The following is a 23021-nucleotide window of genomic DNA, read 5'->3' on the forward strand; positions in this document are numbered from 1 at the left end:
CTAGAGAATAGCGGTTTGCCTTCTATTCATTTTATATCATACTCATCATATAAAATACAAATTCACATGAATATCTTTTGTGTGTTCTGGAAAACTGCTGCTGTTATGATAGCACAGTTGGCCAAATGTACAATCTGTCTAGATTGTATCTATGAAACAGTTACATTTCCTATTTTAGGCTGCAAGTTTTGAGAAAAGTCTAGAACATAATAATACAAAATCTGATAAATTTTAATTTTATCCTATTCTGTACAAGATGTAAACACAGCCCACGAATATATTTATATATAAAAACTATGCAGTAATAATAATAGCAAATCTACTTTTATTTTTCCCATTCCATTTGCATATTTGACCACAGGCGTAGCTACAGACCTGTGGGCGCTGTTGCAGAATTCGAGTTTGGGCCCCTTCTGTGTCAATGCTACTAATGGTCATCTAGCCAGGCCAGACATAGGGAGGTGCAAATTCTGCCACTGCATGAGGTTTCCAAACCCTCCTCAGCGAATCCATGACTTGCACAGAGGCCAAAATTTAATGGTATGGCGATGTCTTGCCATGGGTTGGGAAATGTTGAGTCTTCTCCTTCTCCTGTGTCATACAGCAAAAAAAATTAATAATGGAATTTTAGAGTAGTTCTGCAAAATTAAGGGAGCTTGAGGGGTTATACCAGAAAGTTTGCCAAGGGCAGCAGAAAGTGGAGTTATGGGCATGAATTTGTAAATAGGCCTCAGGCAATAGGGTAGCTTCCAACTGTATCCCATTTGGAGAGTCTGTCTCTTTCTGGAACCAAAATACCTCTCTCTCTTTTACCTCCTCATTTAGTCTAATGGGCCTCTAATTAAAATTATCTATATAACTAATAAAAGTGTTAAATTACACTAAACCTTTCATCCAGTCTCTAAATCAGTGGTCCCCAACCTTTTGGATGTCACAGACCACTAAATTTATGGAATTCGGATGCGTGGGGAGCCGTGTGTCACTCAAAGGGGAAGACACTTCCCCCAGAGTGAGGTCATGATGCCAGGACCCTCCAAAATAGGAGACACAACCCACCCACTGCCTTGAACCTGCGATGCATACTGTGCCATGGTTGTATCCTTAACCTACTTTTATAAATATATTGGGCCTGATTTAATAAAGCTCACCAAGGCTTGCAAGGTTTCATCAGTGAAACTGGGTGATCCAGATGGGAATGGATCTGGTCCAAGATTCAAAACATTTGCTAGCTAATTACTTTGAAGAAATCCATTCTAGGTTTGCTGGATCAGCCAGCTTGTCTGATGAAAGTGTATGCTCTCCAGCCTTAGAGAGCTTTATTAAATCAGGCCCATTGAATCAATCTTTCTAGATTTACGAGGTTGAACAATATATTGTGCAGATGTCTGAGCAGTGTTTTTAACAATGAAGGGGACACATACTCACGCACACACATAAGTTCTAGTTTATAACCCGAATTTCTTGGTAAGGTTTTTATAGCTTTCTAGTTCTTCTTTTGTTAAAGTCTAGTTTCCAGTTCTGCTTGTTTTTTATTGTATCTGGTAATGGCTTTGGGCAGCTTGAGAAAATTTTTCCCACTGTTCCCAGAATATGTTACTATTTATCTGTGTCCAGTATAGCCAGAACAGGATTGTTCATGTACCCAAAGGTTCCAGTTCTTGCACAAAACTTTATCGGATACACAGATAGTTGAGTCATACTACCTAATTCATCCATCCTTGGTCATCTATGGCCAGCCTTAACACCAAGGACTTTGCTACCTTCTTGTTAAAATGCATTGGAGCCAAAGGTAAAGGCAAAATGAAAATGCTTTGATGGTTTTCAGGGGGCAAAAGATTTGAAAGCAAAAAAGTCCCCATATTAAGAATACTAAGGTCTGCAACCTCCCAAATGGGAGACTCGCTTTGTAAAACCGCCCAAATAATGGCCTTATGATTGCTAATAAACTGAAGCAATCTAAAACAGGCAGGGAGTTTCTGTAGTACAACGTTATTAAAACATCAAAAAAACTTTATTGATAAGCTATTCATAAAAATATATTTGACACATAAATGACATATGTTGTTAAATACAAATACAACTTCCTGAATCAGTCCACAAATGAACAAAGGCATAAAGGTCACAATTTTAAACCAGATATTTACTTTAACCCAGCCCATTTCATAGGATGAAACCCCCTTCTTCAGGGGAAGGAAAAATATAACATTGGTTTTTCTGGAGACTTTTAAAGAGTTTTGGGTATTATTCATTCTTCAAGGTGAACTTCATCAACAAATCCCATATTTAGGAAAAGTGTGGAAAAATCACCTATAAAAGTTGGATTGACACCAGTTTTGATTTGCAGAATAAATATGCTATAGATCAGAGCCAAACACCACTGGCTCAAATCTAAAGAAGCAGAGCTAAACAAAACTGGAGCAGATGAAGCCCACTAGGGAACTAAACTTGTGTGTCATGAAAAGTTTCATACATCCAGGGAGCCAAGGGTTTTCAAGGGACATTTGGCTTTAAATGACTCCTGAGAGCTACAGTTCAGTTCAACTACCCTGGTAGTTAAAACATAACCACCCATAAGTCTCATTGAGCTACATTTTTTTCTCAAACATGCAAAAAAAGAAAAAAAAATGTAAATCAACAATACACAAACAAATTTAAACAATATACCCATAATATGCCAAAAAAACATAAAGTAAAAAGAAACTAATTTCACCAGCAATTTCAAGCACTCTAGTGATGGAAATTTCAAGTTTCCACTTCCGCAAAATTCAGTATTTCTCAACCAGGGCTCCTCTAGAGATTGCTGGGGTTCCTTGAGCAATGAGCAATTTGTGTCTCTCAGGTCAGTTTAGTGACGTCAATAAACTTTTTGGCTATCTGTATGGGGGACATTCTTCCTAATTAATGTAAGAGGAATTCTTCCCAATGACCACCACACTATTGTACTGTGGGCTGTGGATATAGTAATTATAGAAGGGGTTCCCTAAAGACCTGAAAGGTATTCCATGGGTTCCATATAAAAAAAGGTTGGGAAATGCTGTTATAAATTAATGAAAATATAGTACATTACATATGTCTAATTTGAGAAGTCAAGTTAAAAATGACCATTGCATTTATATTAGACAATATGTGCTCAGTGAAAGTTCTCTGTAGGTTCTTATTAAAGTTGATGAGCGGGGACTTTAAGAAACTGAGGCTGAATGAAGAATTTTCCTTTAATAACAAGGCTCCGTCTATACATACATGTAAAAAGTTCAAATAAAGTGCAAAACAACATTTCTGCTAACCAAATTTAGAATCAACCTACAAATATACTATGAGGGTAAAACCACAAGAACTGCAGTAATGATGTATATATTTAATTCAGTTTTAGGATGGTTTATATGTTACATAAATTGACACATTATTAGTTGGTGGGGGAATGAGCACATTAATCCCAGGCTCCACGCTGTCTGCCTACTGTATGTTATCCTGAGGGTTTTATGTTTCATGTCTGACATGCAATCGCCCTATTCCTGCTTTAATCCTTCTCATCAAACTGAACAAATTAAATGCATTTATTCCTCCAGCAGATTTACATGGTAATATTATACTTGTGGAGTTTCACACCAATCCTGTGGCTTCAGAAAATGCGGTTATTTTTCTGAATGCTCTCTGAAAATGTTACTTGGTGATCAATTAACTTCTAAGATATTTGCAAACACTGTATGGAAGTGTTCAGCACATTGTCCTTGGTTGTTTAGCTTCTGACACCAGTTTCACTTATGCCATTACGTCGGAGCAGAAGTGTTGTCGTTATCATATATCATGTGGTTTACATGTATTTGCTATGAACAGCTGAGGATTATAGGGATTATATTTCTCTGCTTGGCTTCCTTTTTGTTCTCCTCTTTTCATCCAGGTTATACGCCTAAAGACATAGGGCTTGTTCCCCATAGGCTGTCCAATGCAGTTATTAAAGTGCACATTTGTTGGCATGCCTTGCCCACTGGACAGCCCATTGACTCAAACACAAAGCAAATCGTGCATGTTGAGCAATGCACAGGGTTTTATTGTCATGAGTTTTGCTGTAGTGCCTTGAGAAGGTGCATTTAGTATGTCAATACCAATAATTAGCAATGTAATGAACCAATGAGCGTTGTCAGGCATTATGGCAAGGCATGGGATTCCCCATGTCAGCCAGGGGTTTAGTGGGGTGGGAACGTGGGCCTGCTTTCACTTTTTTTCGGGAATATGCACGCATGCCCACTCTTATTTTGCAAAGAATTCTTTGGTGGTCCACAGCTCTGGCTGGCATAGTCAGGAGAAGGACCCCCGCTGGAGTCTCCGTACCATGTCTCCCCTTATGGATCGCAGGCTCAGGGTGGTGGGTGGGTTGCCTCTCTGAAAACAACTCACCCACTCCGCCATCGCAGGCTCAGACCTAGCGAGTGAGCGGGTTCTGGTATAATGACATCAATCTGGGGGAAGTTTCTTCCCCTTTAAGTGAGACATAGGCAGGGGTGTAATGGGGTGGGCACGTTTACTTAACAATGGTGCTCATGTTCGCTCACCATGGATAGTAATGTGCCTCCTCTTCTTTTTTTATGACTAGACCCTTAATGTCAGCCCTTGAGATATCTAAATGTTGAGAGGAAAAGCCCTTTCAGTTAATATGGCTGTTTTTGCTCATTATCATATATCATGTGGTTTACATGTATTTGCTATGAACAGTTGAGGATTATAGGGATTATATTTCTCTGCTTGGCTTCCTTTTTCTTCTCCTCTTCTTATCCAGGTTATACGCCTAAAGACATAGGGCTTGTTCCCCATAGGCTGTCCAATGCAGGTAATAAACTAGAATCATCCGATGTGTGTACGTAGTCTTATTTTGAGTCAAATTTAGAAACTAACACCAGCTACCTATAATAAAATGTAAGTCCATCAACGTATGTTTTTTTTTTTTAATTTCTCAATGGCGCTCACTGTTAAATAAGAATCTATAAAACCAGCCCTTTAACTGTATTTTTTAATTTAACTAAACATAAAAGTTGCTGACTATGAGACATGAACATGAATTTATTTAAAAGCAAAATCCCCAGGAGAGCAGCTTGACAAGGTCAGAGTTACTGTACTTTCTAAATGACTGTGGGAAATATTTAAATATAAGAAAGAAACCTCAGATTTACTTGATGAGTAAATAATCTTAAGCCTTGTGTCTATAGTTACATAATGTATCCTTTGGGTATTGGGCTTAGAGATTCGTGATGTGACAGAAATGCGTCATATGGATGTAAAAGCATCAGTATGGACAGAACTGCTGACTTTATGGACATAAGTTATTAGGACTGTGACATAAACAACAAATACATATGCAATGATCAGCAGTTTTTATTTAATTCCTTGATTTGTTGTGGATGGTGATTTCTAAGAATGCCTAAAACAATTTTTTTCTTTTAAAGGGCCTCATCCTTACTGGTGCTGCTTTCAAGGATACTGCAGGATCAAGCAATGCCATCTGTACCAACTCAACAATTCATTTGTCTACTGCATCTTCCAAGGTTGGTTCAGAAATGGCCAGGACACCCTTACCGTGACTTGGACACTGAAAGAGGGACCTCCACATGTCCTTATTCATATTTAAAGTGGAATTGTATTCTCCAACAACATCTATGGGTTCATTTTGCTAACATCTTCTTTTGACTTATTTTGCTCCCATTGCTGACACAATCTTCTCCCGGCATCTATGACCATCTTGAATGGCTAGGATCTTCTTTTGACATCATCTGTTGCTCTCATTGCAGACATGTTCTTCTGATTTTTTTTCTGAGATCTTTGACCATCCTGAATGGTTGCAAAGATTGTTCGGAAGTAGTCAGAGCACCCTTACAGTGATATTAGTACTTAGGAAAGGACCCCTCTTCCTCATGTCTTGAGTTCGTATTTAAAGTGGAACTATACTCATTTCTGCTCTAACAATGCAACATCCATGGGCTCGCTTTAATGAGATCTTTTGTTGACCAGAAACTTCTTTGTTGACATCATCTTCTTTTGATCTTCTTCTAAGATTCAATGGCATCCTGAATGGCTGGGCCAAGATCTTCTTTTGGCATCACCTTTGCTGATACCGTCTTTTTCTCCCATTGTTGGCATTATTATTATTATTATTATTAAACAGGATTTATAAAGCGCCAACATATTACGCAGCGCTGTACATTAAATAGGGATTGCAAATGACAGACTAATACAGACAGTGATACAGGAGGAGAGGACCCATATATATATATATATATATATATATATTTATTTATATTTATTACTGCAAGGGTAAACAGCACCATCAATCAATCTCACAGTGCCTACAAATGGGATCCGACCCAGGGATCCAAAAATCCGAAGCAAAAAAAAGAGGAATTGAAGCAACAAATTTCCAAGCAAAATATTGAATTATTGAATTTACAAGGATGTTATCACTGCAACAATTTGTAGCCATGCTATCTCTTTCCAATGCCAAGAAACCATCTATATACTCACAGCACTGGAAACGTCAAAACCATACAAAATTTTTCCTAATATTCTAATCAATTAAACATACAATGTGCCTAATAATTGTTTATTTTTAACAGATAAACTAAGGATGATCAATGTATTATCCACTCATATTCGATATATTTCAACAAGGTACTAAATAAATAGAAATGAGCCTCTTTTTCTGAGGAGAAGCTACATGTAGTGTCTACCCATGGCAGCCCAATAAAGAATGAATGGGGGTGGCAATGAGTGGTTCAGTAACGCTTACTGCTGCCCACCTTCCAGTCTGCAAAGTTATGGAAAGATGGCAGCTGTCAGAAGCCGTGTGGGCATGCTTGTTCCCAACGCTTGTCTGCTCCTGCCCTTCAACTCTTAGGATAAATCGTACCATCTTTTAATCCATTCGTTGTTTAGACCTTAATTCTTGATTGTCCCCTCTTTTTAGATTCAAAAGCATCATCAACGATCATTTATCTCAAATGTAGGACCTTATGCCCACTGTGGGCAAAATGTCTCACCATTGGCAACTGTTTTTAAAGAATCATTAATTGAACATTTATGTCTTGCTATTCTTTCTTTTGCTTTTTGAGTGTTTTCTTCCACATTGTAAAATCTACATGGACAAATCAGAATCCAAATAACATTCAATAGGTGAAGAATCTCTTAATTGGAATTCTACACATTAAGTAAAAAGCACCCTTGATCAGATGACAGACATGAATGATATTCCTTCTTTTTTTTTTTTTTTTTTTTTTACAAATTCTCTATTAGATGTCAGAATGATGTCATAAAAAACAACAACAAAATATACCTACAGAAAACAGTTCCAAAAAATATGGAGAAGTGAAACAGAGTAATGAAAACTAAGAGTAACTTACAAAAAAATACACAATGTTGCATACAAGGTTGGAAGGTATACACATGCACATACATACAGAATGGTATTCATGTATTTCCTAGGCATACCTAAATGGAAGAATACATAGCCACATAGGAGTATATAAAGCGGGAACAAGTAAGAAAAAAGCAAAAGAAAAAAAACAATTATTCAAACAATTATTACATTACCTCATTCCTTATTTTTAAGTTCACAGGAAAGTAAGAGGTTTGGTAATTTGTTTCATGGTCAACCCAATACCCCACATCATGCAGAAATGTAGTTCATGGCTGTATATTGCATTGCAGTGCACTGGTATAGTGTGTTTGGGGGGCCATTAAAAATCCTTGCAACCCAGCGTACCAATGCATTTCATGAGCATTGCATTAATACATGAATTTATTCAATGCACTAGTACAATAGTCGCCAACCGGTGATTTGCAAGAAAATTTGGGTGGTTCGCAGCTTTGGCCGATGCGCCCCCCAGCGGGTTCAAGAGAAGGTCCCCACTGGGAGACGCACTGCCAAAGGTCTGAAAAGGTTGGCATTCTCCGCTAGTAAGAACACCCGACACTAACTCAGTTGATTTGGCTCTAAATGCTTTACTTTAAATATATCCAATTAAGTTATTTTGCTAAACTTTCAGTATATGGCAGCCAATTTAATCAATCATGGTCCCTTTTCCATTATTTGGAAAGTTAGAAAACATTGGTGAAAGTTTTTATTTGTGGTTTGGAAAGGGTGCAGCTTTAAATAAATAGTGTGGTTTGTGATAGAAGTGTATGTTTTGCACTGTTTGGTTGAAACAGTAACATGCCAGCTATTTGTCAGGACAGATGTCTCTGCTGTAATGAAGACAAGATATCTCCCTTCCATCACAAATCCCGAAAATATCAGTAGTCAAGTGCCTGTTACTACAACAACACGCAGTGTATTCCCATGTGTGTTGCATTAGGTTGGATCATTCATTTGAATGTTCTTCCCAACATACTACATTGTACACAAATGTTGTGCTTGCTGCAGTTTTCAAAGCCATGCATTGCGCTCTAGTGCGCTGAAGTGTAGAGCCTATAGCTCTAAGCATTCTGCATCTACTGCTTTGTCTTTTTAGCTACCTTATAGTGCTCTGGGAGTCCTCTGTCATACATTAAATCTTTATTTGTGAAAAAAAACATTTTATACATATAGTAAGTACTAATAAAACACCACCTTATTAACAAAAACTCTGGGCTCAACCCCTGCAGGCCTATGATCCCAGCACTATGCAAAAAAAATTTTTCCAGCACTGAGTGGTCCCCAAAATTCAGTGCTCTCATCATTACATTAGTACCGCCATGTGCATCCTTACACTGGTAGTGCAGGGCATCACGCTAATGCTGCTTTGGGCCACCTGTGGTGAGCTGGCACTTGTGACCAATGTGGGAGTTTGGGGCCTTTTTGTGCACGTACCTGCAACATTTGTGGTCTCAAGTTCAGCACTGTGCCTGCAGCCAACCATGCAAATTTTATTGCCCACAATGCACAATGGAGCTGTCAACCATGCAATGCTTTGACATCAACTGTATAAAATTAACCTTAGGGTGCAGGCTAATATGCACTGCACTCACTGGATGTTCCTAATCTAAAGCTTGACATTACCTTTAAAGACTGCTAACATCATCTGGCAGAAAAAGGTACTGCAGTGGGCAGCTTCAGATTAGAGGGGGGTACTGCAGTGAGAGCTTCTTTTAGTTTAAAAAAGAACAACTTGGAGACCATGTAAAAATACCCCAGAGATAAACTTTAAAAAAAAAGCTAATTCACTGGTGAACATGAATCTGTCTCTTTAGTATCAATATTTTCAGTAATTGGGTCAGCATTCAATACGCTATTTTCCTAACCTGTTTATTTGTTCCAAATCAGTCACAATGGGGTTGATTTAGGTTGTTCACTTACTAAGTTGTAATATTAACTTTCAAGGGATAATTACCTTAGTGAATGTGGTGGCGGTTCACTTTGCAAAGGATACTCTATCACATGCAAGGAAATTAAAAAAAAAAAAAAATTCCTTGCACAAGATTAGATGGTTAATGTAAAAAAACCTTCTTCTCATTACATGTGAACAGCCTATATCTATTAAGTAAGTCACCCCCAATATGTTAAAGCCAGAGGTTCAGAATAGCAGCCATGCAGCTAGCATCTTCAAAAGTACATCTGCATGGGAAGTCTCATATTCCTTGTGACAAGTTTTCTTGGATAAAGTGCATGCATTAATTTAAGGGTCAGATTAGGGTTCACTTTTAATAATTCATCATTTTAACCACATGCACAGATGTGACCCTCTTATGCACAGCGTGCGTCATGGTGGTCTGATTGCCCCACCAGGACACCGATAAAATGTCCAAGTCCTGCCAGCAATAACAGCTGGGATTATTGAAAAGAAAGACAGTCATAAATTATCACAAAAATGTAAGATAAAGGGGTAAAAAAAGAAAAAGAAACACAAAGCAGATTCATCAGTCTAAAATTATTAAAAAAAAATAGCTCAAAATATTTTTTATAAATATTTGCTAAATCACAGCAACAAAAATTCCTTACCAGAAGCATAATACACACTATACACACATATATATATATATATATATATATATATATATATATATATATATATATAATTTTTGTGTTTCGCTTGTCTGGTGTCTGGAGCATTATAATATGTGTCATGATGACAAGGTGTCAATTACAATGACATCACAATGACATAATAATAGGGTGTCTCCCATTATCTCAGTTTGTTATTACGGCAAAGTGAAGCTATTTTCACCTAGACGGTATAAATACTAGAAATGTAAATGTACCCGCACCAGATATGTGTAGCCCAATTCCAGCGCAAATTTGTATTATGAGAGGTACTCTAAGGGTAAAGTTAAAAAGTAGAAATATAACATTCACCAAACATTACTGCTGGTGAAACAGTCAATGAAATTTACAGAAACCTGCACCAGGAAGATACAACTGCAATGAATGTTTGCTGAATGCCACTTTAGCTGCTATATGAATATGAGATGATTGTGAATAATTGAAGTGGGCTTAGCAGACACATTGTAAGTGTGAGCAGAAATGTGTTTGATAAACTCTAATTCTATTTGCACCCCATTGCAAATTGTGGTTCTCATTAACATCTGCTGGAAATTAAAATAATGCGTAAAGTGCACTTGTATCTACTGTCTACCCCACTGGACCTAATGTAAGACACCATATTACCCTAATCTCGTGGTCTGCCCCAATTACATCCTATGGCTGAAATCTTTTCATCTGAAATCACTTCTATGGGACCACCTGTTCCTCTGGCTCCTCCACTCTTCCAAGGTGTCCCATAGTAAATTTGCAACAAGGGACATTATGTTACTCTCCGGCACATCACATATGATCCATCACTATCAGGAGAGGTCTAAATCCAAAAGGACAACATTTTTGGGGGGCATATGGGGTAGAAGTGTTCCTGGGGTGCTCAAAGAGAAATAGGCCACATGACCTATTTAATGTACAGAGCTGTGTAATGTGTTAACGCTAGATATATACCCTGTTTCCCCGATGATAAGACACTGTCTTATTTTTTTTTGAAGGCCAAAATATGCTCTAGGGCTTATTTTCAGGGGGATGCCTTATTTACCCATGAAGAAGACTACAGTACACAGTTATTGTTCATGTGCCATTCATGTCCACTTCTGATCAATCTGTGCCAATCATTGTCCCCTTCTGATCAATCATGTGCCATTCCTGTCCCCTTCTGATCAATCATGTGCCATTCATGTCCAGTTCTGATCACTCTGTGACAATCATTGTCCCCTTCTTATCAATCTGTGCCAATCATTGTCCCATTCTGATTAATCTGATCCATTCATTGTCCCCTTCTACTGTAATCAATAATATACTGTACCATTTAATGTCCCATTCTAAAGCTTACCGTATATAGAGTGGTATTGCTCACAGCAAAAAAAAACCTGTCTGAACTCCTGAACAAACTCCTGCAGTCTCCGTTAGGGAGGGATGAGGGAAGCTGTCTGTGTTTGCGTGGGCGGAGTCACGTGTGTTTGCGTGGGCGGAGTCACTTCAGTCCTGTCACTTCCTCTTCATGAAGAGGACGCACGGAGGAACCACACACGGAGTCACCCACCGCACCACGCGATTCTGGTAAGTAATCGGTGGGTGGCTTATTTGCGGGGGGGGGGCTTATTTTTCATTTTTACCTAAAAAGGGGGGGGCTGTCTTATTTGATGGCCCTGCCTTATCATCGGGGAAACACGGTACTGTTTATTTGTATTATTATTATTATTATATTAATGGGGGCACCTAACGTTGCTTGTTTTCATATCTGCCTGTAAAGTAGCTTTTATTCGAATGCAGGTGTACATTAAATCTGTTTCAATTAATTAGAAAATATGACTAGAAAGCACGGAATCTGCTGAAACTTGTTTTTTTTCCCAGAATGCTGACATTTATTGCAATAAGTCACAATAAATCAGAAAAACTTGTAGCTTCAAATGTCTTGCTTTGTTCAATGCAGCTGTAGAGGGAGGAAGCAATTACACTGTCATAATATGCATCATAAATTTACCATAAAAACTGGAGTTCCTAAAATGCAAGGATTAATACATGTTTAATTCAATTATTTTGTCAGTCAGACATTACAATGAATCTTGTGAGTGCAGTTCCCTGTCCAACATACCTTCATGTGCATGTTTGTGGAAAATTGAGTTATAAAAGAACATGAGTACATAAAGAGAAGAGGGAAGGTATACAAAGTATGGCAATTAATTACATAGAAGATCTGATCACTTTAATGATGTACATATTGTTTTTTTCAGTATTGTACAAATTAATATATCAAAAATGACAAAGGATTCCCAGAGCACTCTGTTGGGGTAATGTGACACCACAGTAGCTGTCTGCCATTTGACGGGGCCTATCTAATGAGACTTCAGACTTTAGAGCAGTGTCTCTCAACCAGGGTTCTGTGGAGCCCTAGGGTTTCTCCAGAACTCCTAGACGTTCCTTGTGCAATGAGCAATTTGTGCCTCTTAGGTCAGTTCAAAATACTAATGAAATCATGACTTCTTATATATACAGGTAGTCCCCGGGTTACATACGAGATAGGGACTATAGGTTTGTTCTTAAGTTGAATTTGTATGTAAGTCGGTACAGGTCTATTATTTTAATAAATGCAATTAGGACAGATGTTTGTCCCAACATATTATTAGGCAGTGTGGTGTCAGTTACTGTATAAAATCCTCACTGTGAGTTAATCACAAAGCAAAAAAAAAAAAACTTTATGGAGCCTAGACATTCATTAACTTCTGGAGCAAGCTGTGCTTTGATATGCAAAAAAGCTGCAGAGTTTGTCTTGGTCATTAAAGAGTTACAAGAGTTTGCAGAACAGCAAAAGATTTCTTCTGCAAGTAATGCGAACCACCTCCTCCCCCTCATCAACCCTCCGACCTGCAGGGGAACCCCGTTTGTATCTAGGAGTTGTCCGTATGTCAGATGTCCTTAACTTGGGGACTACCTGTAGTCTATTCTGAATGCTTACAAGGATAGTCCCTTTCTTGGCAGACCTTCACTCTAGAGCACTCTTCTGAACCAGGCTACGTGAAACCCTGCGGTTCCTCCAGAGGTTGCTAGGGGTTCCTCTATCAATGAGCTATTTGTGCCTCTCAGATCAGTTTAACTAATACCAATGATCTTTTTTGATCTGTAAGGATTACATTCCTCTCAATGGCCAGCAATGTAAGAAGAATTCTTCCGACTGACCACCACCACCATACTGTGAGCTATGATATAGTAATTATAGGAGGGCCTCCCTGATGACCTGAAAATAATTTCAAAGGGTTCCCCATTATAAAAGGGTTGAGAAAGGCTGCTTCGGAGTCATTTAATAATAACTTAAGGCTTGATTTTTTCACTTGTAAATGTTTGCAATTTTTGTTTTGCATTCTGGATTTGGTGAAAGGACACACCATAGTTCTTTGTCTTTCGTTGTGGTGTGTTGGGAATTTGGCGTGTCCCTAGGCTTTTAAGGTGGCCTTCAGGCTTATCTTCTATGTTCTATGATTGAGCTCTCATATTTTAGGTTAGGGACCCCACTTCACAGCAGTAATGTCTTCTTCCATTCTTCCTATTTTGACCCGTCCTCAGTCTTTGTATTTATCCCAGCAGTTAATGCTTGGTGGGGCATTTTAAGCATTGCAGAATTAGTACATCACACCAGCTGCAGGACCAATATTCCCTCACTCCAGCCCTAAGGGTACTTCTGTTTCAGCCAACCTTTTGACCTTTGTTATTCGTCATTAAGGTCAAAATTCTAAAAACCTGCACTCAAAAAATGCCATTTTAAAATATACCAACATATGGTTCTTGAATGGAGATGAGGGCTTTACATACAATATACAGTTTATATTTTCAATAGGAAAAAAATAGTTCAAACTGAACAGTTATAGCAAGTATAATGATGAATGTAAGGCTCTAACTTTATTCTTTACCACGTAACCAAAATTCATGTAAGTGATGAAAGCACCATTAACAAATCCACAATGGTTCCGTATTTATTTAGGGTGGAATTAAATTCTGCAGACTGTGGTGGGATCTTGCTATATTATGGCTCTCCAAGATTTGAGAAAATAGATTGTTATGGGTGACCTGGTTCCAGCAAACCTGAAATAGAATTCTTTCAAATCTTAAGAATAATTTGCTATTATTTAAATTTTGTAAATCCTAGACCGGATCTGTTCAAGGTTGGCTGGATCACCTAGGTTGTCCCATGAAAGTCTATCTTCACCAGCTGTTTACTAAGTTAAACATACTATGTACAATAAAAAAAGTTGGCAAATTAGGCTTTCTTTGGCTCATTAGCTCCCAAAAAAACTCTATCTCTTAGTAAAAATTGGGAAAACTCCCTATTAAAGATGAAGTCCTGAGTGGTAAATTATTCCAAGCCACATCCAATATGAATGAAGGGCTAATCACATTCCACCATTAGTGTTCTCCTGAATATGAAAAACTGGTTGTATGAAATCACCATAACCCCCACTTTTCCCCAATGCAGTACTTACAGTATATACTCAAGTATAAGTCGATCCCTGTCCTCCGCAATGCATACTGAAGAGAGGGAGTGTCCGGAGTTTGCTGACCTCTAATAATTATTGTGTCAGTGGGGGTTTGCGGGGGCAGGATTGGGAATCGGCTGGCAGAGGGTGCTTTTCTGGAGGGACCAATGCGCCTGACTGGAGTATAAGCTGAGGGTGACTTTTTCAGCAAATTTTGGGTGCTGAAAAAGTCGGCTTATACTCGGGTATATACAGTATATAGAGTCAGGTTTTCCATACCAGTTTGATGCATGTTGGAATAATGGATTTTGTATATGAGATTTAAGCATGAAAGGAGGGATGTTAAAAGAATGATTTGCAAAATACTTTTCTAAAAAGAGATTTGTAATAAAAGTTATGATACATTTATTGCCAAGTGGAAATATTAGGTGTGGAGGTGTCAGAGGGAGTTGTATGCCTAAGTTCCCAACCATAGGTAATGGTCTAGATTTTCTTCCAAGGTTCTTAGACCTCTGGGCCATTGTGCAAAGTACGTGATCATACATGCAAGCACCTCTAGGTCATTGCTTTTAATATTTCTTGTCCATTGAGCACTTTTACTGTAATGTATATGTATATAGAGTATATCGTAAATCAAACTTTATCTGCATTTTAAATCAGTTGCAGGGGTGTAGCATTCGCAAAGGCAATACAAGGCAATATCCGTATGTAGCTGTATGTAGAATGACTAATGGAAGCAAAACAATTGGTATCAGACCTTAATGATGTTGGAGGACTTTGCATTTATATTATATTATTGCTCAGGCAACACCAAAACTAAGACTTCAGGAAAAAGCACTGCTAGAATCTTCAAAAAGACAGTCAGTTCAGAAATATAGGAAGCCAGGTCCAGCTCATCCAAAAAACTCATAATGAAGTATCAGAGGAGAAAATCTGTATTCGTCCCCATAATGACAATGTTCCCCTGGGGATTGAGGGCTTCCTATGGTAAACTGTTTATGCAGTTCTCTATTCAGTAGTAAATAGACACCCTGTTTTTCAGTACAAAAATATTTAGTTTTACGTCTCTGGCAGACTTCTGTTAGGCATGTTTTTGTTAACCTCTTAAAATTATTGACAGTGTTCTGTACACATCTTGGTGGACCGAGGAACGTCATGCGGATTTCCTCGTACAGAAGACACGTCCTCCATGGAGGGGCTGTAAACACGTCTAGATGAGTCAGGCCTGTGTTCTCTCTCCAGAGTTCCCCCACCTCTCTAGTTATCCCCCTCACTCTTGGCATTTAGTCCAAATAAAAATCATTCTGCCAGATGAGGAAGTCATTTAGAGCTTAAGTCAACTTTGATTTGTACACATAACACATCGGCCTGCAGAATGTTTTCATGTATCGCTACTCATCAAAAGGGGTTTTGTGAATAACCCACTAAAGGATTTGCGCTTACATTTCATGGTATTATTTTAAGATATCAGTGAAGCTGCTGTGTTTCAAAAATATTATTATTAAAAAAAAGGATTTATATAAGGCCACCCAAAATAATAAAAACAGAGAAAAAAATTCTGATAAATGTTGCTTATTTTTAGTGATTTTTCTTTTAATTAACCTTTCTTCATTGGCTTGAAATGTGCTTCTGAACTTTCTACAAAACTGGTGGCGTAGTCAATGTGAGTGAGTGTAATCCATACAGAGTAAATCATCCTGTGTGATTTAAAAATTGAAGAACTCCCATTTTTGTTTATTTTTGTTATAGGTGTACATGGAGGCCTAGAACATAATGGCAATGTTGCAGTATAAAACTTCTTCTTGGCTGAACATAACACCATATGCCATTTATTTACCCACCATGTACTCAAGTTGCTTTCTGTGAGAAATAAAGCTTCACCTTTCTTTTCTTCACATTTTTTTTGCGTTTTTTTTTGCAGTTAAAGCAGAACTATAGTTAAAAATTGAAAGCAAGTAGGTTTTGCAATAAAAAACCTACCTGCCTGTTCAAAATTATTTATTGAAAATTAACTCTCCTAGCTTCTTCACCGGTGGCAATATCCCCATCTGGTCCTCGTCTGGGTTCGGGATCTTTGACCATCTTGAATGGCCAGGCCAGGATGATGTTGCTCCCACGATTCCCAGTAGCCAGCTATGCTAGGTTCGTACAATGAGCTGCACATGTGTACATTACAAAGAAGAATAAGTTAAAACTGCCCAAATTACATATGGGATCTTGACTCTGGCCTTCATCCTCTGTTATTTCCAGAGCCTATACTACCCAATGATGTTCTAATATTTAAAGTATTTGGTGCTGGCGATTTCTGGTTGGGAACGACAATACTGTACATATTCGGCTCTAAAGTCATAATCAGAGTTGCCAACCCTGTCCTGCCCGCTGGATGTACACCACTTCATGTCATGGTCCAAATCCATACAAAAACACTGCATCTACCATGGCTTTCAAAGGTCTTCCTGTGCTTTATTTAGCTAAAAGGCTATTGGGAGATGTTGTTCTGGGGGGCTTGTATATAATAGGAAGATCTGAGGTACCAGCAGCTTCAATAGAAAAAAGTTTATTTGATATTATTTGATATAATGATGTCACAGTGAGCAATAAAGGCTTGGTTGCTGCTGAAACAAGATGAAAGATAAAATAAATGTTGGTACATTATCAAGGGAAGGGTATTTAGGGTTTAATTTGGATATCTCTACCTTTTAGCATTTGAATGATAGTATTTGGACAAAAGTTGAGGGACTGTGACCAAGGAACCTAAGGAACTGCACTGGGATTTATATAAAACTCAAACAGATCTTTGCAACCCATCCAAGGTACCGGCACTTTAGTATCATATTATTTTTTTGTCCAGGATCATTTTATTTTATGATTTTAGAGGGATAAAGGTTTTAATGTAGATCATAAGGGCGACAGTTTAAACTCGACCCATTTCTGGTCATTCCCCTAATTGTATTAAGGAGTGATATTGGTTGTCATACACACATGCTGTCCCTGTAGTTTGGAAATGCTGCACAGAGACTTTTTTTTCAATCTCCTTGCCATAGAAACTTTTTAGTGAAAAGATCATTATTAGTTTCTGTCAATCTTTCCTTCCTTTAGGCTAAAGAAGTTCTTGTAAATTACAATGTGTACTGTAGATTGCCAAGTTCTGGTTTGTCATTGCTTGTTGCAGGTCAGATATCAGCAGTTTGCAGTACAGCTTGCATTATGAAAGCACCCCTTCACCCTGCAGGAGGGGAGGACGTTTTACCTGATTAATTTGAATCTAATCTACCTAATTAATTTGAATCTAATTCACCAATTAGAAATGACAGCAATCACCCTCCAAGTATTGTACCACAGTAACTTTTTTTAACATGTTTCGTCCCTTAGTTGCACTTTTGCAATCTCTTCTTATAATAATATCTCTCTTTATTGATTCATGCATGTTCATTCCATGCAAGTTTTTTATATCCTGATCACTCCAATTTGTACACATAGAATGTGTTTATTAAAATAGACATATGTAATTCTATATTACATCAGGGTAACCATGCTTGGGATATATCTCCCCCACTTTTCCCATCACAGAAAGCTTGTGAACGTTGTGCATGGTTATTCTTCTTGATTGTACTGCATGGGGAAAGAAAACAATGAAACAGTTTCTCCCTGTGTAAAATTAATTATTGTAAATATTGGAACATATATCAAGAAACTCAATTTAATTTTTGGGTTGAATTATGGAAACACCTGCCCCAAAATTATGGATTTATTTAGATGTCCACATGGAGGTGTTGATTGCCCATGATTGGCAGTTGCTGACAACTATCTTTTGAGCAAACTGATTGCATGCAAACTTTACCGAAAAAAAAGCACATCATCCACATATGATATAATTGTGAACAAGGTATTCACAAATCTAAAGCACCAGGATAAAGATACCTAATTATAAATGAAAGTGACAGACATTACTTCAGCAATGTCCAATGACATTTTGAAAATAGAAATCATTCTTGTATAAAGCCTTGTAAATTTTGTCTGGTATATACATGGAAATGTTGGCTACACAAAACATTGCAGGAAAAGGACACATTAGAGATACAATGGCTAGATTCAGACTGGCAGTGTGGTTACAGTGCAGTTACTGCTTCCTCATGCCATAGGGGGTGGCAATAAGTAGTTCTGTAATGCCCACTGCTGTCTGCTGTTAAATCGGCAGAACCATCGCTGAAATGTGGGTGACCGTGTGGCAAGATGCCAGCTTTCAGAAGCCACATTGGATCCCTTGGTCCCTCTTTGGTCTTGGACTTGGTCTGAACTTTTCCTTATAGTATACAGGGCAGCAAGGTGGCTTAGAGGTTTATACTCTGGCTTTGCAGTACTAGGTCCCAGGTTTGAAGCTCAGCCAGGACACTATCTGCATGAAGTTTGCAGGTTCTCCCAGCGTTTGGGTGGGTTTCATCCCACATTCCAAAAACATGAAGTTAGGTTAATTGACCTTGCAAAAAAAAATGACCTTAGACTGTAATAATGACAAATGCCTATGGTAGAGACATTAGATTGTGAGCCCCTTTGAAGGACAGTTAGTGACATGACTATGGATTTTGTACAGTGCTACATAATATGTTGGCGCTATATAAATACTGTGTAATAATAATATTAATATACAAATCAGACCTCACGACCTGTCTGGCAGCATGTGTGATCCTTAGCGGCATTATATATAGGAGTTCAGTAGGGCTTAGTCTACACGGACTGTTTCCCCAGCGTTTAACCTGAGGCTTTTAAAGCCCGTGTTTGAAGTCCCCATACATTCCAATGGGCTAATCTACACCAGGATGTTTCCTTCAGGCACGTTTATAAGCTTTATTTTAAACATTGCTTGCAACGTTTAAAAAATTAAAACGTTGGTAAATCGTGGGAAAACGGGTCCATTGATTTTAATGGGAGCGTTTTCCTACGTTTATGCATGCTGGAAATTGTCAATAACAAATTGATTTCAATGGAGGCTTTTACAAACGTTTTGACAATAGCCTGTGTCCTGTGTCACTATTCTATGTGTTATGCATGAATAATTACATGTACTATGCTGTTAAAAATTAACACCTATGCCTGGCACGTGTGAAGATTGTCTGCCATTGTGTTTGCTTTTGGTGCTTTTCACACCTGCAAATGATGTCATTCATTATCACTTGTGTGTAGTCATTGTCTTTAATTGTGCTTCACTTTGCACTCTTTTGACTCTATTCTGTGTATACTGTTACATTTGTCACTGTACTGTTGCATGATCACATTATCACATGTATGCAGGGATGTATGTACTTCCTGTACAGAAATCACTGCCCAGGGTTACAATTTGCATTTCTACCAAGTGCTAAAACGCTTGTAGAATCGCGGTAAAACACGGATAAACGCGGCATAGACGTTTCTCAGCTTTTTCCAGCATTTAAAAAAAAAAGTTTTAAAAAGTTGAAATAATAAGTGCATAAAAACGCTTATAAACGCAGTAGGAACGTTTACATGCCTTTTTACAAAACGTCCATGTAGACCCAGCCTATGACAAGCAGGCAGCAAAGTTTGGAGATCAGCATTACCAAACAGTAAATTACAAAATCAAGAAATACTAACAGACTACAACTGTATCATTTATATCATTTTACAGAAACAGACACATTTTAGAACAAATTGAGGGAACAAAAGATTCTGTGCACACGTTTGGGTCACTAAAATTTATGCACCCTAATCAGAAGATCTGGAAAACTGAGAGGTGACATCTTTTATTTTCTTAAACCTCAAGTCAAAATTCTTCAATACATCTGAAGCATGTCATCAGGAAGTCCTATATACAATTATGTGATAGGAATGCAACTGTTTGGCGGAAAGCTCTGGAATTTCAGCTGACATAAGGAAGAGGGTCAGAGGTCAAGGAACATTTTCGAATCACCCCATTCTGCTGACCCGATTGTTCGGAGTTCCACATAAGCACAACATATTTATGTTATGTTTGCTGGAATCTGCTGCTTAAAAACACCTGATAATTTCTGTAACACTTCCAACATTCCATACATTCCATATATCCCCCCCCCTTCCAAATTACAAGACACACTAAAGAAGGAAATATGTTTTGTCCTGGGAGATGCAAGGCATCAATAGAACAAGCGGCCTTCATTGTTGTCTGAATGTAATAGGAGGAAATATACCGATTTATCAGATACTTCCGGAAAAAAACATACATTCAAATTTTCAGGTGCTGGGGCTGTTTTTATGTTTTCCTAATGAAACCATTGCTCTATGTAATATTACAACATGCAAAAATACACAATAACAACTCATTGTTTCAATATATATTAATTTGTTTTGTGTAATTAAAGATTTCTTTTAAACAAATGGGATGTTTGTACAAACATATTACACAACGCTTTACAATGTCCATCACTAACTGTCCTTGGAAGGAGCTCACAATCTAATGTCCCTACCATAGTCATATGTCATTACCACGGTCTCAGAGGAATGTGGGGGGAAGTAAATTAACCTAACTGCATGTTTTTGGAATGTAGGAGGAAACCAGATTACCCAGTGAGACCTTGCAAACTCCATGCAGAAAGTACCCTGGCCCTGATTCGAACCTGGGACCTAGCACATTCACCGGCTACAGTTTTTTTTAATACATTCACTGATATTTATTGGACATTCTCTAGCTGAGTCATATTAATTGCCCATTTTAATTGTGTATGTGAATTTGCCAAGCTGAGCTCTTCTTAAAAGTGCTGAAAGTTTACTTCAACACTACAAGGGTTTATTTAACCACCTAACCGATAACCCCGACCTTGGTATGGGGTAAAAAAAGTTACTATTTTCGATAACCCCGAACTTTTCTCACTGTATGTAAATACAGTGAGAAAAGTTCAGGTTTATCGATCACTTAAGCTACGTACACACTTCCAATTATTATCGTTGGTAAACGAACGACGAACGATCCTGCACGATATCTGCGAACGATCGTATAGCTTAATGAAAGCATGAATACAACATAATTTAAAAAGCAAATGTTCTTACACACTTGGAGGCTCATAATCATAAAAAAAGAAAGAAATCCTGTTTTTTCTCATTCCTCTAGCTGATATGTAACAAGGTGGTTTCAGCAGTGAGGGGGTTTAAGGGAACTCGAAAAAGGTGTTTGCCCTGGACTTCCCCTAACATCACTTGCCCATATTAGTCGTAATTGATGATGGAAATGATGTGACATTCTAACTATTCTGCTCTCTATGCATAAGCCCCAAAATATAGACTCATTGGGGTTCCTCTTTAATTGGAATTTTGTTATGATTCCAGTAACAGTTCTGTGCTGAGAATGACATATAATATAAAAAGGTTGCCATTGTAGACTTGGCTTTTAGAGTAACTCGGTGGCCTCTTTACTTGGGATACGCAGATAAGGTTTCTCAACTTTTCTGGCTTTCTGTTTCATTCAATAAAAGTATTGAAGACAAAATGATGATCAATATTACAGCCAGGCAACCAGCATGCCAATATGCTTTTACAGACATTTTTCTAGAAAAACTCAATCCTCTCAACTGCACATTAAATGGAGGGACTGTTCTATGTTAGGGTCAAAATCCCTCTGTTTAGGCTGATGCATAGGCCCTTATATAAAAAATGTAATAAAACATATGCATTGCACAAAAAAAGCCCATTTATAAAGTGTGGCAATCTATAATTTTACTTTTGATTGAAACTTTAAGATTGCAATATTTATAAAAGGGGGAAGATGTTTTGTTTCCTGGTGATGAGGAGGCCGTACCCTATTTACAATAAAGTTGTGATCAAATATCAATTAACTTCAACAGAATATTTGAACATCATATTTGGAAGTAGTTTTCACAACCTATTCAATGATAATAATTAAATAACTTGTGTTTATATAGCATCAACATATTACAGAGAACTTCTTTACAAAGTCCATAGTCATGTCACTAAGTGTCCCTACCATGGTCAAATGTCTTGGGGAAACCAACTAACCTAACTGCTTGTTTTTTAAATGTGAGAGGAAACCGGAGTACCCAGAGAAAACCCACACAAGCACATGGAGAACGAGCAAACCCAATGCAGATAGTGTCCTGGCCGAGATTTAAACACGGGACCTAGCACTGCAAAGGGCAGAGTGCTAACCACTGAGCCACTGTGCTGAAATTGTGGCCATGTACATATTTTTGAAAACTGGTGGTCTTGGCAAAATGGGGCGATCATAGGTAAAATAATTATCCTCATAAATTATCACCACTTTAAAAATATGCCAACAATAGTAAAAGTCCAGGTAGATAGTAAAAACATAAGTTTATCCATGAACTGGTGGTCATTTATAAAGGTGATAATCATTTCACCTGTTATGAATCGGGTGATGGAAAAAAGTATGTATGGTTTAACCAGTCATTCATTACTTAATAAACCTACATACAGTTGCAGATTTTCATCGCCTATGACAATCATTCCTTATCTTCTTGGATGAAGATGCCTAAAAAGTTTGGAAGTATCAGTAAATCATGCATGATGTGCTTTGATGTACACAGTTTCTGTAT

At 37.9% G+C, this 23021-nt stretch overlaps 1 long non-coding RNA gene across 1 annotated transcript in view; it reads left to right on the top strand.

The window, feature by feature from the left end:
• The window catches only part of LOC140328123 (uncharacterized), a 24250-nt gene extending 6439 nt beyond the window's left edge, over positions 1–17811 (top strand). Inside the window, exons 2-3 of the long non-coding RNA XR_011920234.1 lie at positions 5439–5537; positions 16216–17811. This is a non-coding gene — a long non-coding RNA (uncharacterized lncRNA). The remainder of the gene's footprint in view (positions 1–5438; positions 5538–16215) is intronic.
• Positions 17812–23021: the final 5210 nt, after the last annotated feature.

Source organism: Pyxicephalus adspersus, chromosome 4 (genome assembly GCF_032062135.1).
Source record: "Pyxicephalus adspersus chromosome 4, UCB_Pads_2.0, whole genome shotgun sequence".
NCBI lineage: Eukaryota > Metazoa > Chordata > Amphibia > Anura > Pyxicephalidae > Pyxicephalus > Pyxicephalus adspersus.